Below are 17085 nucleotides of genomic sequence, written 5' to 3' on the forward strand. Positions count from 1 at the left end.
ATGTTCACAAGGCCTATGTGAACATGAACATGAGTGTGCGAATCTGAAATTTGTACCTATGTATCTATACACCTGTTAAGTACTTATTAATGCAAATGATCTAATCAGCCAGTCACATAACAGCAGCTCAATGCATTTAGTCAGAGACTTAACGTGTTCAAACCAAGCATCAAAATTAAAAAAAGAAAGCTGATTCAAGTGGCTGAACGTGGCAATGGGTGTTGGTTTCCACATGGGCTGGTCTGAGACATGACCACACCAGACATCTGAACTCAAGTGGATTGTGTTTATTCTAAAGTGCTCAAAATTAAAAATTTGGCTTTACAGTCTGTACAACAGAAGTGGAAGAAAGCCCAGAGAGACACATGTAGGACAGAAATAACAGTAACAGTACATATACCAAATTGATAAAACATTTAGCATCTAATTCCATTTTTACCAGCTGAATAGTTGGTGTGCCAAATGCAAGGTTTTAAAGGTTTTCACTCGTCAGGGTTTCTGTCTGTGATGGTGTCACCTTGTGTAGTAATAGTGATTGAAACGTCACAGTGTTGTGTACTTTTTCATGTAGATTGTTCCTGCGGTGGAGAGATCATGATGAGATCATGTTTTATTGTGTATGGAACTGAAACCTTTGAGTGATTTGTATGTACAACCTTACTGTGTTTGTTCTTGTATTTGTTGCTTTGTGAGGACCACGTATAAACCATACGTAATGAGGACGGAGCGAGAAAGTAAAGACATTTTGGGAAAGTGAGGACATTTTGGGAAAGTGAGGACATTTTGGCTGGTCCTCACGCCATTAAAGGGCTTTTTCAGGGTTAAGACCTGGTTTTAGAGTTAGGATTAGAATTGGATTAACGTTAGAGTAAGGGTAAGGTTTATCGTTAGGCATTTTTTTTAGTTTTTGTAGTTAATGTTAGAGTAATGGGCTAGGGGATGCATTATGTCTATGATGGTCCTTACTTTGAATGCTGCACTCTTTAGGACGTGAACCTTGTCAGGACCAGTAGCCTTCATGGAGACTAAAACCTGGTCCTAATGAGGCTAAAATTAAGGTTACAGTTGGGCAATAACTGGTTGTGGTTAAGGTTAGGGATAATGCTTTGTATAGGCTAGAATTTAGTGTGAGTTCTTAAAAGGATAGCTCTGTGTGTGTGTGTGGGTGTGTGTGTGTGGGTGTTACTAGCCTGCAGCAGGTGGACTCCTTGTTCCAGTGCTGCATGTCACACTGACCATAGTTGTGCTGAAAGTGTTTGTTTATTGGGTGTTTTTTTGTGTGTGTGAAACGTCTTTTTTCTATGCAGCAGTCCTTTAATCTTCTTGTAGAAGACACAAGCAACCTCATCTGCTGAATATTGAACCTTGAACATTGCACTATTTTCATGTATAATGTAAATAGTTTAGGCTGCTCTCAAAACACGACAGTGCTTAGGCCTGATCACTCTGATTATAAGGCAACATCTCAAGTCTGTATGAAAGCAGATTATTCCACTTACCGATGAAAGTACTTTGAAAAGTGATTCAACCATTGATAAGAGTAAAATGAAGGATTTGTAGTCAGCGATGATGATTGTACTGAATGGGACTTTTGCAGATTGTGTCAGTGGTTTTGGAGATCTGTCTGTCTGTCTGTCTATCTTAGAATTCTTGTTTTGTAGGGGATCAAACACTTATTTCACTCGATCAAATGCAATGATATTTTTAACAAAGATGTATTTGTAAAGGGGTAAACTAACAAATTCAGCAGGGGGTTAAATAATCATTTCCCCCACTGTATGTACCACATGGCCAAATCTTGTCGCTCACACAAAAATGGAACTGTGTAGACTTCAGTCTCATGCTTTTATAAATCAATATTGGATCAAATGAAAATGAAGATTTATGTAAATCAGAAATAGTTGGAGTTGTAACAGTGATACTACTGATGACCTATAATTCAGTACATTGCAGAATATATGCACTGCCACTATTGATGTACAGCAAATGTCTCTTTCCTCAACTTAAAGACATGCCTCAACATTTTCATGCCTAAATATAATATGTTTGTTAAATACCAGCTTACTATTAGTAACATTTTGGCATCCCTTATAAGATATGAGATGACGAAGGCAGTCGTTCTTGTATGATGGATGGATGGATACTGTATACTGCAGATATGATACATAGATCTCCCTTTCATGCTCAGCTCATTAGTTTCCATGGCAGCAGCGTGTTGCTGAGCTGGTCGTCATGCTGCCCACTCAGCCTGCACATCATCTCTCAGCCACACACAGTAGAAACACTATCACACACTCATTCACTCAGAGATGCACTCACACACAGATGCAGCAAATATGCCGTGCAGCTGGACACACACACATATGAAAAACTCACTTAAATGATATGGTTACATATACACTGTAGGTCAATAGAGGGAGAATTCGGAGGCTTTTTATGATTATTTGTTCTCTTTTTTTGTCACGTGTGCTGTACATTCAAATGAATGGTTAAGTGCAAGTACATATGCATCCAGGAACCACACTCGTATATGGTATGTAAAGGATAGTTAGCCCACTCAGAGCGCTGCAGAGACAAAGACAGAAACAGAAATACCAAAGTAGGTTAGAGCAGAGCATTCTGGGATGGCAGGATACCCTCTGGGCTTCTGCAAGAGGCTCTTTTTCTTTCTCCCTCTTGCAGCTTCTTTCTCTGACTCTTTTCTTTCTTTACACTTTTTTCGCCTACATGTTTTCCTTCCTGCTCTACTTCCCTTCTTTTGCGTCTTTTTCTCCTCACCGATTTCGATCTCTCTCAACTTCTTTCTCTCTCTCTCTGCTTTTTGTTCTTTTCTGTCTTTCTCTAAATGTAAGTATGTTTTAGTAAATGTGTTTTTACTAAACACAGACAAAGGGAAGAAGAGAAGGGAGGCTTTTCAGGTTCCAGATGAGGATTTCAATGAACTACTCCCAGATCACACGGTTGATCACCTTCAACGAGCAATTAATAAATAAAATTACCGAAAAAGACATCCTTAAAAAAGTGAGTTTTCAAGAGAGATGTAAAAATAGCAACGGATTCTGGAGCCATGATCTCTTCAGGCAGGTTGTTCAGGTCAAGGAGCCCTGATTGAAAATATTCTGTCACCCTAAATTTCAACTTAAATCTGGGAATGACCAGTAAGAAGGCGCTTGAGGATCTTAGGCCTTAAAATGTCCTGCTCTTGTTTAGTATTCTCGTGATGGAGTTTTGACCATGTTTTTTACTCATTTCTGCTGAAGATTGTGACAGCCATTACATTCATGGTTTCATTTTTCTAATAACAGTGAGCAGTAAATTGCAATAGTCTAATCTCGAGGTGATCAATGCATGATGGTTTGTGAATGTTGGTGTGAAATGTTGACTGCTGATTTAAAGTGAATGTCTTGAGCTTTTGGTCAAAGATAACAATGAGGTTTTTGCAAAGGTGCATAACTGTGGAGGAGATTTGATAGAAATTTCAGTTTTGTCAGTGTTTTGAAAAATCTGTGCGTATCAATGATGGAGTTCGTTGTCAAACTTACTTGAGGAGTCGGAGCCTAAATACATTTCTGTCATAGACCTAGCATTAGCAATGTCTGCACAAAACACTGTTGTTTTTTAAAATGACATTTGAACAAATAAAAGCTGTGCCATCAATACCCGCCCGGGATTTGAGCTGATCTAAAAAGGATATAATGGTCAATCTAGTAAAGACTTTCAGAAGTGCTGTTATATTGCTCTGTTGTTTCTTTTTCCTAAAGTTTACCCAGTTATTATTTGTTCTCTGTCATTGCGCGTAGTCAAAAGGAAGAAGAGATGACTTGAGATTTAATCTTTAATATCTCGATGTGCAGGCACAAGTTACAAGGCATAAGTTCACTTCAGATTGTGAATGAAAACTTCAGTGTATGGTTGAATTTCGGTCTTCAGCACTCATACCAAGAAGAAAACCATTTCAAATCATGTCCATAAATGTGCCAAACACACACTTATATAAAAAAATAAAGCTGACGCTGATGTTTTTGGCTGCTCGGAAGATAATTTCACCTTTCCGTATTTTAAATCCAGATGTTTTTAATTTTTAATACTTTATGTTGGTTCAGTCCCTCTTACCAGTCCTCTCCGACTGCCACATCAGTGCGGAGGAAACATTAAACCTTAAAACAAAATCTGTGAGTAGTCGTTACACCTCTCATCGCCCAAGCATGTAAGCATTAGTATTTTTATTATACCTCATTAAATGAGCAATATATCTCATTTGTATGTGTGTGTGCATGCATGTACCTGTTCGTAGTAGGCTGTGAGGACATTTTAGCCGCTCCTCACAACTTCTCATGACTTTTTGAGGGTTAAGGTTTTAGGTTTGGAATTAGGTCTAGGTTGAGGGTTATGATCAGGCGTGTAGGTGTGATGGTTAAGGTAAGATAATTATGTTTTTATATCTGTATTAGTGTCCTCACTAAGAATGCCTCTACAAGGATGCACATGTTTTAAAAAATGAATTTTGTGATGTTATTTTTGACTGTAACCACACAAAAAACAGGTCAGTTGTCGTTTTTTTGCGACACAGGTTTCACAGATTGATTCATCCATTTATTTAGTAACTTTGATTGACTGATTCATTCAGTTCATTCCATTCATCCGGCCCCCTTTTTTGTTTTATCCTGTTCCTCTCTTGTTTTGTTTTGGTCAGGCCATTGTGAGCGAGGGAAAGGAGATGAAAACAAAGTGACAGACACAGAAAGGAAACATACTGTAGTACAGAGGGAGGAAAAGCTGGCACATCTATTTGAAAATCTAGTGTGTAGATGAAGAGTTGCTGGCTTTATCCCCAGTGCCTAACTGTGCCCACTACAATGTTCTCAATTACAATGACACTCCGTAGGGATGTTTTCTTTCTCCTCAGGAGGCTTAATTATTAACTCATTTAATGGTGAAAGGCATTAATAAGCAACACTTACCCTCCTGACTGCAAGAACAGGTGTGTAAATAAGAAATCTACACACACAACTGTGTTGGTTTCATTTGGCACATGTTGTACAGGTTTCAGCACAATGTGTGATTTCAGAGCATTTCACATATCGACATATTTCTCTTTTCCCCCCCGTCTTAGGACGGGGGGGAATACAGTGTGTATACAGTGTGTGTATTAGAATGTTTTGTACGCATGTGCTGTGCGTAAATAAGTTTGTATTTATAAAAATAACATTATATAGTTGCACGTAAAAAACTCAATTCAATCAAAAAAACTTCAATAAAATAAATCATAATTTTTCATGTTTCTATTATCTGTAATATGTGTATTGTATATAGTGTGTGTGTGTGTGTCCTTGTATTTGTTAACTCTGTAGGAGTTTTTCCGGCATAAACCAGAACCAGTAGTCCTCACGGAGACCAAAACCTGGTGCTAATGGGACATAACCTTATTTCTGAGGAACTGGTTAAGATTTGATTATCTTACGGTTAAGGTTAGGATTAGGGACAACACTTTGTTTAGGCTCTTCAAATGAATGAAGTGTCCTCAGAAGAATAGCCGCGCAAACCTGTGTGCGTGTGTGCGTCTGCGTGTGTGTGTGTGTGTGTTCTTCGAAAGATGAATGAAGGAAGGATCGAAGAGTGTAGAGCAAAACAAAGAAAAATGAGTGAAGAGAAGATGAGAAAGAGGAAAAAAAAAGATGGAGCGGAGGGATGGAGATGAGAGGAGGAACCTCATAGTGTGTGTAGGATCAATGTGAGTTTCATTGCTTTGGGTGACAACCATGCATCCCTCCTCACGTGGCATTCGTCCTCCCTCTCTCTCTCCCGCCCTCCCTCCCTTCCTCTCCTCTCTCTACAAGTCCGTCCCACCCTCAGACGGGAGTGGAAGATGGGACGTATGGATTGTCTTGTCTCTACTACGCTTCCTGTCTCGTCACCTTTGGTAATACATGTGCGAAATATACGTATATGATTTTTTTACACATGCAGGCCTTAACATTTGTGTGTGTGTGTGTGTCTCTGCATGAGCGTCCCAGAAAAGGCATACCTCAGGGAGTTGTGCTCCAGTTTCATTCCTTTATTAATTCACCCTTCGCTCCTGCTCTGTTTGCCAAGACGGACGGGGTGGAAGAGAGGAAGTGCAAACAGATGGAAGTGAATGAGTTCAGGGGAGAATCAAGATGGGACAGTAAAAAGCCCCCCCCCCCCCCCCATTTTCAGCATATTACAGTCTATTTTCATCTGCACCAATCCAAGAGCCCCTTTCGGCACTGACTTTTTTTTTATATCAGAGATAAGAGCAAAAAAAGAGCCAGCCAGGCAGGCGAGTCAACATCAGGAAATTAGCAGGGGCTTGGATCAATTGTCCTTGAAATATTCAAAACTGCCCTAAACATTGCATGATGGGTGCTTTTGTATAGTTAATTTTCGCAAATCCTGACCCCATAATCCTGCAAATGTGTTGTAGGATTACCGATATGATAAATACTACATGTTATAGGAAAATAATTCTAATAAATTAAAGTGTTTATTTGTACTTTAAGAAATAAGATAGTTAAGTAATTGAATATTGGTCTGTTATTCATCATAAATTGGTAAATAATAATTTTCTTGATCTGTTATAGCAGTGCAGTTGGCATTGAATTCAATTTATATGGTATTAAAAAAAGTCTTTTAATGTCTTAAATTAAATTTAGTGAACCTTGGCAGTACTCTGAGAGAAGAAACAATAAAGGTAGTTGTCACCGTTTGATGAAATTGCCCTTGAAATGATTCAAAAAATGCCCCTGAAACATATTCACAAGGGAACAGATATTTTCTACCCTGGTCAACATTCAGTATTTAAAGGTGTTTCCTGTTCTGATAATACTTTAAAGCACCATCTGCTTCACTGTGCTGTATCCAGGTCATGTGATAATTAAAAGCTTTGGTACACGAGGGGCGATGTTATTGATTGTGAGGAGGTGTTGCAATTACTGCTGCCTTGTGAATGGATGAAACGTTCGCCATTGAAAAACTCCTGGAGCCAAAAGACTGAATGTTGGATACATATGTAGATGTATGAAGCAGCAACTGTTATGTAACACAAACACATGCACGTCTCATAATCAGGTCCTTTATGATGTCTGTGATTTTTTAAAGCGCTTGAACTCGGAAGAGCAAAAAGCTTTCTGTCCTGCCTGGGCATCACTGGATGTGTGTGTGTGCGTGTGTGCGTGTGTGTGCGTGTGTGTGTGTGTGTGTTCCATGCTTTTCATTTTGGCACACATGTTGACTGATGAGAGCTTGACTAAGCTTTACTAATGTCACTTTTCCATTGTACAGTTCTAGCACAACCCGGCTCGACTCAACTGTTTTTTTTTTGCTTTTCCATTAGTGGAAAATGTAGCTGGTACTTTTTATAGTCTAATGGCCCTTTTCCACTATGGTCCCAGCTCGCCTCGCCTCACCTTGCCTCGGCACGACACGGCACAGTTTAGGTTGCATTTCCACATCCTAAAAAGTACCTATTTAACATGGGCGGAGCCATCACTGCGCAGCTGACACAAACGAGTTGTAAAGCAGTTGTTTTCAGTGTCACTGAATCATTAGAATCAAAAATTTTAGTTCGACTCCATCTGACACAGTCACTGGACTGAAATACAGCGGCAGGGTTTGTGATGCTGGTCGTGATCAGCAGTGCTGTCGCTAAACACACCAGACTCCTCTGTTAAATATTGAGATTTTAGAAATTTCCCTGCTAGTAGTTGGAGATTAACTTGCGTTTTCAGGATTGTGAAGTATTTTTTAACTGATCTACAGTTCGGCATGATTCTTGAATCGGACGTCTCTTCTTGTGACGGCACTCTGACCAATCAGTGGCCGGCAGTCTGGCGACGTCGCGCATAGTAACTACTCAGCGCGATTGGAACCTCGAGACGCAACTTAACCGTGCCGTGCCAAGGAGAGGCGAGTAGAGCTGGTGGAAACACGCCATAAGCGAGCTGAGCCGTTACCAAAAGGTGACGTCAACAGACTGCCGACCACTGATTGGTCAGAGAGTGACGTCACTGGAAGAGTCATGAGCGTGATGTCCGGCACAAGAATCAAACCTGGCATTTTAATTTTAATTTTATTTTTCCGTATTACGCAGACGTCATTGTTTGTGTGTTTGTGTAGCGTATAAAGCAACATCACGGCAGTTTCACACAATCGTGCTACGATGACCCAGCCCACGTTGAGGTGGTACTATGAAGTAATTGGAAACCAATTGATACCCAAACCTGAGGAGAGTCGAGCTGAGTCGTGCTAGAACTGTGCAGTGGAAAAACGCCACATTTTCACAACAATATACAGTGAAAATGATCTTTCTCCATAGTTTCAACATGTTACAAACACAACAGAAAAATTGAACTGTAACCATTTCAAAAGTAAAGGCAATCAATTATCTACATCAAATGAAATGAAATGTATTATTAATTGAGGACAGATGAGTATTTAGAGCATTTGAAAGTGGATTTTTGTGATCATTTTAAAGGTCAAAGCCTCTGTCAAACATATCAGCATTTCCTGCAGCTTTACTGACTGGGTTAAATACACTCTCTTCCGAATTCTCTTCAAAATAAAAATGTGTATTCCTACAATGACAGTAATACACATGTGAGAGATGTCTAGGGACTCTGAAATTACAGTCATCGCCTGTATGAATTGAGCTGTTTTAGCTGGAAGGTGAAGGCGACTGACGACAAGCTGAGAGGACTTGTATAAAAACATAATTCAGGGCTATAAACCAGAAATCTGCTTTTTTTCACATAGAAAGAATGATTGAAAAGCATGAAATTGCGTGGCGGAAAGGAAAGGAGGCGAGGCTTTATCGTCAGATGACGTAGGGAATGAACCCGAGTCTATACAATACTTGTCGTGTATATACGTACACATTCTATTTGCTGGTATCTAGGCTAACCCACACTGTCTCTAATCATAATCATAATCATACATTCAATACAGGCCTTTGTCTCTATAACAAACCTCTTAATGACTCATGCAGTGTTGCCATGGAGACGAGCATCCCCGCATTGTTGGGCATCATCTCGATGACTTAGACAGACAAACTGACACGTTCACGTTCTGACCAACAAAGACATTACTTTGAGGGGAATATTTAGGCCACTTGTCGCCAAGTCTGTGCCGAGTGGAGATTGAAAAGAAGGCAGAATGACAGCTTTTACAGAGATGAATGCTGTAAATATGTAAAACCCAGACGTTACAGACACCTTCACTTGAAGAGGACATAGGTGAAACGACAGCTTTGACCGGATATTTGTATTTATCCATTTAAATTTCACTTGGAGTGTCAAATGTCTTATGTGGTTAGCTGAGGAAAGGATGTGTGCAGATAGAGAGATAATGAAGGAAAATCACATGGTCTTCAGTATTTATAAACCATCATGTCACTCTTTGCTGAAAGCTGCTATTGTCTTCCATCACCGACAAAACAGTCATTTTGTTATTTCACAGATATGACAAAACATCAACCCGACACTGTCAAGCTGAGAATTTATGCACATTTTAGCTCAAGTGATTTCTTAAGTGTCAAGAGACAGAGGGTTTAATATCTGAAAAATGTTATTCTTACTCTACTAATTACTCTACTATTCTTATATTTCAGTTTTAAATGTTAATACTGTGGCAGTTTTCTGGACTTTGCATTAAAATGGGGGGGATTTCTAATGACACGTGAAAATTTAAACAGGGCACTTAGATAAACAATGTGAAAAGTAGTGTCCCATAAATGGTGTTTGTCCACTAACAGCAAATAATGTCCGGCCTGTTGTGTATTTCAACCACCGACTGAACATAAAAATGGACGTCTCGTCTTCTGGTTGCCAAAACAAACTCTCATTTTTCCACCTCGAGATTCTCACCTGCAGCCAGGCTCCTATTGGACGATACCAGCTGTCAATCACACTCCCACACGCCATTCTACACATCTATTTGAAAATGACAATTATTCAATTATAATAATTAAAGACTTCCATTCAAACTATTCAAAGTGATAATTCCATCCCTACTTCCTGAGTTCACTTTACAAAGCAGAACGCTATGACTCTATTATTTCAACATTCATTCATTCATTCATTCCTCATTGTTGAGATAATGTCCATTTGGCCGTGACCCGGATTGGGGGTCAAAGCTTTTAGAGTTCATAATAATAAGCAACGATCAAATCTAATATGTGCATTTAACTTTATGTCAGCTAATTAAATTCACCTCTTCTTCTCTTCTCTTCTGTCTCTCACTTTGCCACTGTGACACGTCTGCCATCTCTAATTCCCGTGTTCATTATCTGAAATTGAAAAACCCATGCAGAGTCTTGACACTGCGGTGACGGCAATTATCTCAAAGTGAAGTGTTTCTACAGTACATGACTTTTTTTTGGTGACAAATCTGCGTCTGCTAACATTAAAGTGAGGTTGGAGCAGCAACAAAATAAAGAGGGAAAAATTGGCAAAGGCAAATGGAAATTGATATGCACGTTAAGTCTGCTGTTATATGAATATTATAGGATTTCATAGACAAGGTTATGTAAGTGGAAAAAAGCAGCGGTCAAATGGTGAAAATATCAGTATTTAACAACAGTAACCAACGGGAGGTGATGCTAAACATGTGCCTTCTCTCTTCTCTCTTCTCTCAGGAACTCTATATGAGGACAACGGAAAGAGTCTCGACAACAAACCCGCTACCGACCGCTTAACAGAACACAACAGAACACAGGATCATGTTCAGCAGCGCGTGGTACCCATAAGGCCTTGCGCAGGCCCAGTGGGTTGGGTTAGGAGGGATGAATCTGACCAACCACAGGCCGTCCCCCGGGGATATAAGCTCCACCCGTCACTGATCTCCAGGGTGACTGACAACTGGACCGTTGCCTCATACGGCGGCATCTGAAACCTCATTGGCCCACAGAGCAGGTAGGAAACAAGGAGATGAGATTGAATTGGTCCAACGCGACGTAAAATAACAGGGAAGATTTGTTAGTTAGTGAGTAGGGAGCTTAGCAGGACAAAACGGAATAACAGGACAGTAAATAGAGAAATTCTATAAATAAACTTGCAAAATTTGCACTTTTGCAAGAGAAGCACTCTTGCCTTTGCAGCAAGAAAACCCGGGTTCACGACCCGGTCAGAACCCGTGTGTGCATGGGTTTTCTCTGGGTTCTCTGGTGCAGATTTGGGGATTGACCGTAGGTCCAAGTGTGTGAGTGGATGGTTGTTTGTCTCTGTGTGTCCCTGTGATGGACTGGCAAACTGTCCAGGGTGTGACACCACCTTTCGCCCCCTGTCAGCTGGGATTGGCACCAGTGCTCCCCTGTGACCCTCACGTGGAAGATAAAGCAGTAGGAGATGAATGAGGGAGTGAGTGAGTGAGTGAGTGAGTGAGTGGGTGAAGTGCAGAGATTAACTGAAGGCAACACATACAGTTAATCAAATGTTTTGTCATTATGCAAATATGGGCTCCACTGAAAGGATTGCTCAACTGGAAAAATGGATTCAGTCAGCATCAAGTGATAATGATCTGCTGCTGATTTTGCTGGAATAAAGTCGAGTATGTGTGGTGAATACTGAGAGCGAGTCAAGGACGTGGAGAGGTTTCCTGCCTGGTGCAGGAGGTAAAGCTCTACTTAGACTTGTTTTCTGACCTATTTGAGTGTCTGTGGGACAGTTTGAGGAGTTTCTTGTTGAAGCTGGCGCACTGCACATGACATTACATTGCATTACATTACATGTCATTTAGCAGACGCTTTTATCCAAAGCGACTTACAATAAATGCATTTCAACATTTGGGTACAAACAAGAGCTAGAAGTAAGTAAGTGCTTCAAGTAAGCCAAACTATAAAGTGCTAGTCATAAGTGCGATGTTTTTTGTCGTCGTCGTCGTCGTCGTCTTAGTCGAGATAGAGTCGATAGAGATGTGTTTTTAGTCGGTGGTGGACGATGTGGAGACTTTCAGCAAGCCGGTTTGCCGATGCAGAGCGGAGTGGGCGGGCTGGGGTGTAGATTTTGATCAAGTCCTGGATGTAGGCTGGACCAGATCCATTTGCTGCATTCTGGATGAGCTGCAGAGGTCGTATGGCACATGCAGGGAGACCAGCCAGGAGGGAGTTGCAGTAGTCCAAGCGTGAGATGACAAGAGCCAGCACCAGAACCTGTGCCGCCTTCTGGGTTAGAAGAGGCCATATCCTTCTGATGTTGTGCAACATGTATCTGCAAGATCGAGCTGTTGCAGCAGTGTTGGCCGTGAGGGAGAGATGGTCATCAAGTGTCCCACCCAGGTTCCTTGCAGTATGAGAAGGGGCTACCACAGAGTTGTCGAGGGTGATGGTCAGATCTGTGATGGGAGAGCCCTTTCCTGGAAGAAAAAGAAAATCAGTCTTGTCGAAATTGAGTTTCAAGTGATGGTCAGACATCCACTGAGAGATGTCAGTCAGACAAGCAGAGATCCGTTCTGCTACATGTGTTTCGGACCGGGGAAAAGAGAGAATGAGTTGGGTGTTGTCAGCGTAGCTGTGATAGGAAAAACCATGAGAGTAAATGACAGAACCAAGAGAGTTGGTGTACAGAGAGAAGAGGAGAGGGCCCAGGACAGAACCCTGAGGGACCACAGTAGTTAGAGGACAAGATTCCAACACAGATCCTCTCCAGGTTACTCTGACGAGACACAGGAGCAGTTTTACAGGAATCAACCGTGAACAGCGTTGTGTCTGCTTTGCTGAGTAAATTGAAAGAATGGTGCGATATGATTGCCTTAAAAGTCATTATCATTAGAGTATAATTCACATTTCTGACACAAATGATCACCAGACTCCAGAGCTATTGACTATTTTAGACCATTTACTAAAAATATTACTGCTTAAATGATTTTTGTTTTTGTTTGTTTTGTATGATCTGCCTGTTTCACCTCTGATTGCTTTTTGCACCGTCCAATTCTTGAGCTTTAACTTGCAGAAAAACTAAATGAAGAAATCACAGTTAAAAATGAGGTCTGACAAGTCTAAAATCAAAGTGGAGCGACACAGTCGGCTGAACTACATACTAAGTAAAAGAGTACTTCATTAGTGTGTGTGTGTGACGTCCCTCCTCTTTCTGTTACTTCTCTCCATGCCTTGGATTCCTTCCTTCTTTCTTGCTTTCTGTCTATCTGCTGTTGCCAGGGAAACCAGTCCTACTCATCCCTGCACGGGGATGTTCGCTGACTCAGGAGAAGGAGGAGGGTGTGATGTACTGGGGTGGTCCTAACAGAATCACTAGGTGGCATCTTCGACCCATTTAACAAACAGCATCAAGCTGTTTGAGCAGTTTTTGGTTTTGATATCAGTGAAATGACTCACATTCACTGATGTCTTATGATCAGTAGCTCCCTTATGACTTAAAAATGTTTTATTTTTTAAATCAATATTAGTTAGACCAGGACTCAGGGGTGCTTGTTTTGACACTTTCATTTAGACCAAAAATATAAAATAGGCACTTGAGCTTTCACTGACATTTTTTGTATACCTGAATACCTAAAGGTTTAAACATTACTGTCTTTCTTTTCCTTATATGATTCATCTTAGAATGAATCCATCACTGTCTAATGTCTCTCTAATCTCTCAAATTAAAGGAATACTTCATAGAATGTGTACTGTGCAGACTCTGGAGTCTAATCATCGCTGCAAAGTGGCCAGACGATATTTTTAATATATTGGTGGATGGTTAAAGATTTTTAATCAAGAAATCCTGACAGTATGCGCCCCAAAGAAGCGAAGTCTGGTGCGCCTAAAAACGTAGGTCTCGGTTCGCTAGGGCATTGTGGGTAAACACAACCAAAACATCCGCATGTGAGGAATGATAGCGGAGGAAATGGCTGCTCATATGTGGAGGAAACAGACGTTGCCCTCAGGCGAGGAGTGGAACACGTTAGTCAGAAGGTTCGGTTCGTTTCACTAAAGTGCAAAAGTGTCAAAGCAAACTCGGACCGGCTGGATGTTGCAACCGAGTCCCCAATCGTACCGAGTCTGGCGGACGATTAGGTGAGAAAATAACCTTAGTCCTAACTCTAGCTTTGTATGTAACACATATAGATGGTGTTTTCTTTTCCCCTAAACATTTATACAGTTAAGCTTTTTTGAATGACGTGCAACGATTAGATGATCGGCTTTAGCGATTGGGAGATGGTGGGAGAGTGAAAAGCAGGACTTTGACACCTGGGAGTCTTTTATGATGATTATATTTGAAGGCACTGTGGTCGGGAAGATCTAGAAAACAGTATAGTATAAGACCTGCTATGATTTATGACTTGACAGTGACACTGTTCAGGATGGACAGGGTTAGACATGAAGACAGAAATGAAATAAAATAAGACAGGCAAGGATGAGTTGGTTTGGTCACGTGCAGAGAGCAGGGATAGTGATTATATTGATCAAGGGATGTTGGAGATGGATCTCATGGGTGTTGTGAAGGGGGACATGAGGAACAGTTGGTGTAACAGAAGAGAACACAAAGGAGAGGGCAAGATGGAGGCAGATCATCCACTGTGGCCACCCCAAAAGGGAGAAGCTGAAAGAAGAAGAACTAACACAATCATATGCTGCCAGCGCATGAACATAACTTTGTTAATGTTTAAAATACCTCTTGTCACATCAATGATATTGAATATCATCTTAAAAAAAGTAGTTGCTGTTGGGATTGAGTTGTATATTTGTTTTGTTCACAGTGTTGAATGTGTTTTACTTCAGAGTTGCTAGTGTCCTGGCAATTTTCTTCAAATGTCCCTCAAATGAGCTGTTAATGAGAAAAAACTTAAGCAGTTTCCTGCTAATAATGGAAAGAGAGAATGCATTATGACCATAGATTTTACTACGCAAAAGCATCCCATTGTATTCAAATTGGAATAAACATAGTATGCAAAGATAGTGAAAGACCTTTTCTTTTTATCAAATGTTGAATATCTGAAAAAAATATCTTGTGCTAAAACTTAAACGTGCCAAGACAAACTTTATTCTCACTGATATCAGTGTTTTCCTCCCAGCCGGGCACAATCAACTGTATCTGCGGGCTATGATATAATTGGCGACAGCGCTGTTTTTTTTTGTTTATGCTGCCACGAAAATATACACAAGCATATACACAACCACCTCATCTCATGGGAAGTATGTTTTTCTCAGCCCCCCCACAGGCACAGTCAGCAACACGGCTGAGCTGGAATTAACACAACACCCTGCATGGTGATATGATGTGATGTTCCCGCACATGTGGTGTGTGTGTGTGTGTGCGTGTGTGTGCGTTATTCTGTGTCTACTTTTAAAAAGTAGGACTTTTTCCCCCAATAGTTCCTTCACGGGTGGCATTTAGACCAACAATTCCTTCTGCGATTGCGTTTTTGTTGTTCTTAGAAGCGAACTGTAGAGCAACACTGAACAGTTGTACAAATCTGTAGAAGTCACAGTAATTGCAAATTAATCCCGCGGGAGCGAATCTTCTAGCCTGAGCCCAACTGAACCCAGTTAATGGCTTTTGTGAGCAGCTCCTGTGTGACTCACTCCTGAGGCCACATTACAGGAGCAGCCCAGTGAGAGGAAAAAAAAAAACACAAAAAAAAACCTATCTTAGTCCACTTAGGAAAGCAATTTAGAGTTTTTCCAAGAAAGAAGTGTCGCTAAATGCACTGTGTCTACTTTCACTCAAGCCGTCCCACGAGAATTTGCAAATCCCTCTATCTGCTGCATACAGTGAAATAATTTGGTGTAATTTATGACGGACGTGCGGGGGTTTTAGAGATGGAAGAACATGTCATGAACGGGCTGGAAGATGCTTCTCTGAGCTCCACAAACAGACTCTTTAATATCACGATGAATCATGATTTCACGCTTAAATGTTTGTGACACAGTGTATGTGTCATTTGGACGACACTTGAAACTTGAGATTTACTGATCAGGCTTTGATGACAGGTTCACACAAGTTTGTGTTGGATTGTCTTGTGTCTTTTGCGTTGTTCCACGAAGGTTCAAGATTCCTTTATTCGTCTCACGAGATTGTTCCAGGTACATTGTCTGTGAAATGAAAATTGCGACACGCCCCCTATGGTGCTGAAAACAAGACATAAGGTTTAATCTAAATTGAAATGGAGATAGAAATAAAGGTAGATAGAATAAACAGCCAAGTAGATAAATAAAACTCGGTTAAAGAATCCCAGCCACTGAAACATAATAATACAGTTCACACGTTATACAGTATATGTTAGAAAATAGTGGTTAGAGTAACAAATTATGGAGTGAAGATTGTTTTCAGGCATGTCTGACACATTGGAGCCATAGCTTCCTATAACTCCTCTTCAAATGCTGAAACTATGAGAAAACAATGAGCGAGCTTCATCAGCGGTTTACTGTTGCACCTGCTCCTACACTATTGCCTTGGATGTACAAGCTCGCTGCCTTTGTCCTGAAAAAACCTGAAAAAGAAAACCACTTTATTTGAAATGCCTGAAGACGCGGAAAGTACATTCACCTGATTTGGTTTACCATAAAACCCTAATACACACACACATACAGTATATACACTGGGGGAACAAATAGTGACGTTCTCTTGTTTTGGTCCACACTAAAGTGTGTCTGTCTATGTGGGTGGGTGTGGCTTCTCCAGTGGACAATAAAGTCGTCTGTCTGTCTGCCCCTCCCCCCAGCCGTTGGAGCAGAGAATGTTGCTGAACTTTACATGATTTGAAACCTAAATTCAAACACTTTTTCAATGATTCAAATTTGGCAAGGTCATTAGTACCACATTTTCCTGTAGTGTGAAACATCAGAAGACATAATTGTTCATTGCGTTACACACACTTTAAGTCAGTTTAGACTTGAAATACAAAAACCAAAGTGGCAGCAATACAGTATGAATTGTAAGTTTTCGTTTGCAGTGAGTAGCAGCCATTGTTCTCTTAGTCTGATTAAAAGTTACATGGCTGTTACTTATTCTTATTGTTGAGTGACGTGACATTAAAGAAACAGATTTAGGGATGTACTGTAGATACCGGCCTCAAAAAAAGCATCTCCTCGCAGTGTAGGAGCATTTATCAGAGCTCATGTATCAGCATTGT

The 17085-nt window shown here is 40.6% G+C and overlaps 1 protein-coding gene across 1 annotated transcript in view; it reads left to right on the top strand.

The window, feature by feature from the left end:
* The window catches only part of lrrc7 (leucine rich repeat containing 7), a 107709-nt gene that overhangs the window by 8829 nt on the left and 81795 nt on the right, over window positions 1-17085 (top strand). The window contains exon 2 of the mRNA XM_058638068.1: window positions 10652-10928. The gene's annotated coding sequence lies outside the window, so the exon portion shown is untranslated. The remainder of the gene's footprint in view (window positions 1-10651; window positions 10929-17085) is intronic.

Source organism: Solea solea, chromosome 9, assembly GCF_958295425.1.
Source record: "Solea solea chromosome 9, fSolSol10.1, whole genome shotgun sequence".
Lineage (NCBI taxonomy): Eukaryota > Metazoa > Chordata > Actinopteri > Pleuronectiformes > Soleidae > Solea > Solea solea.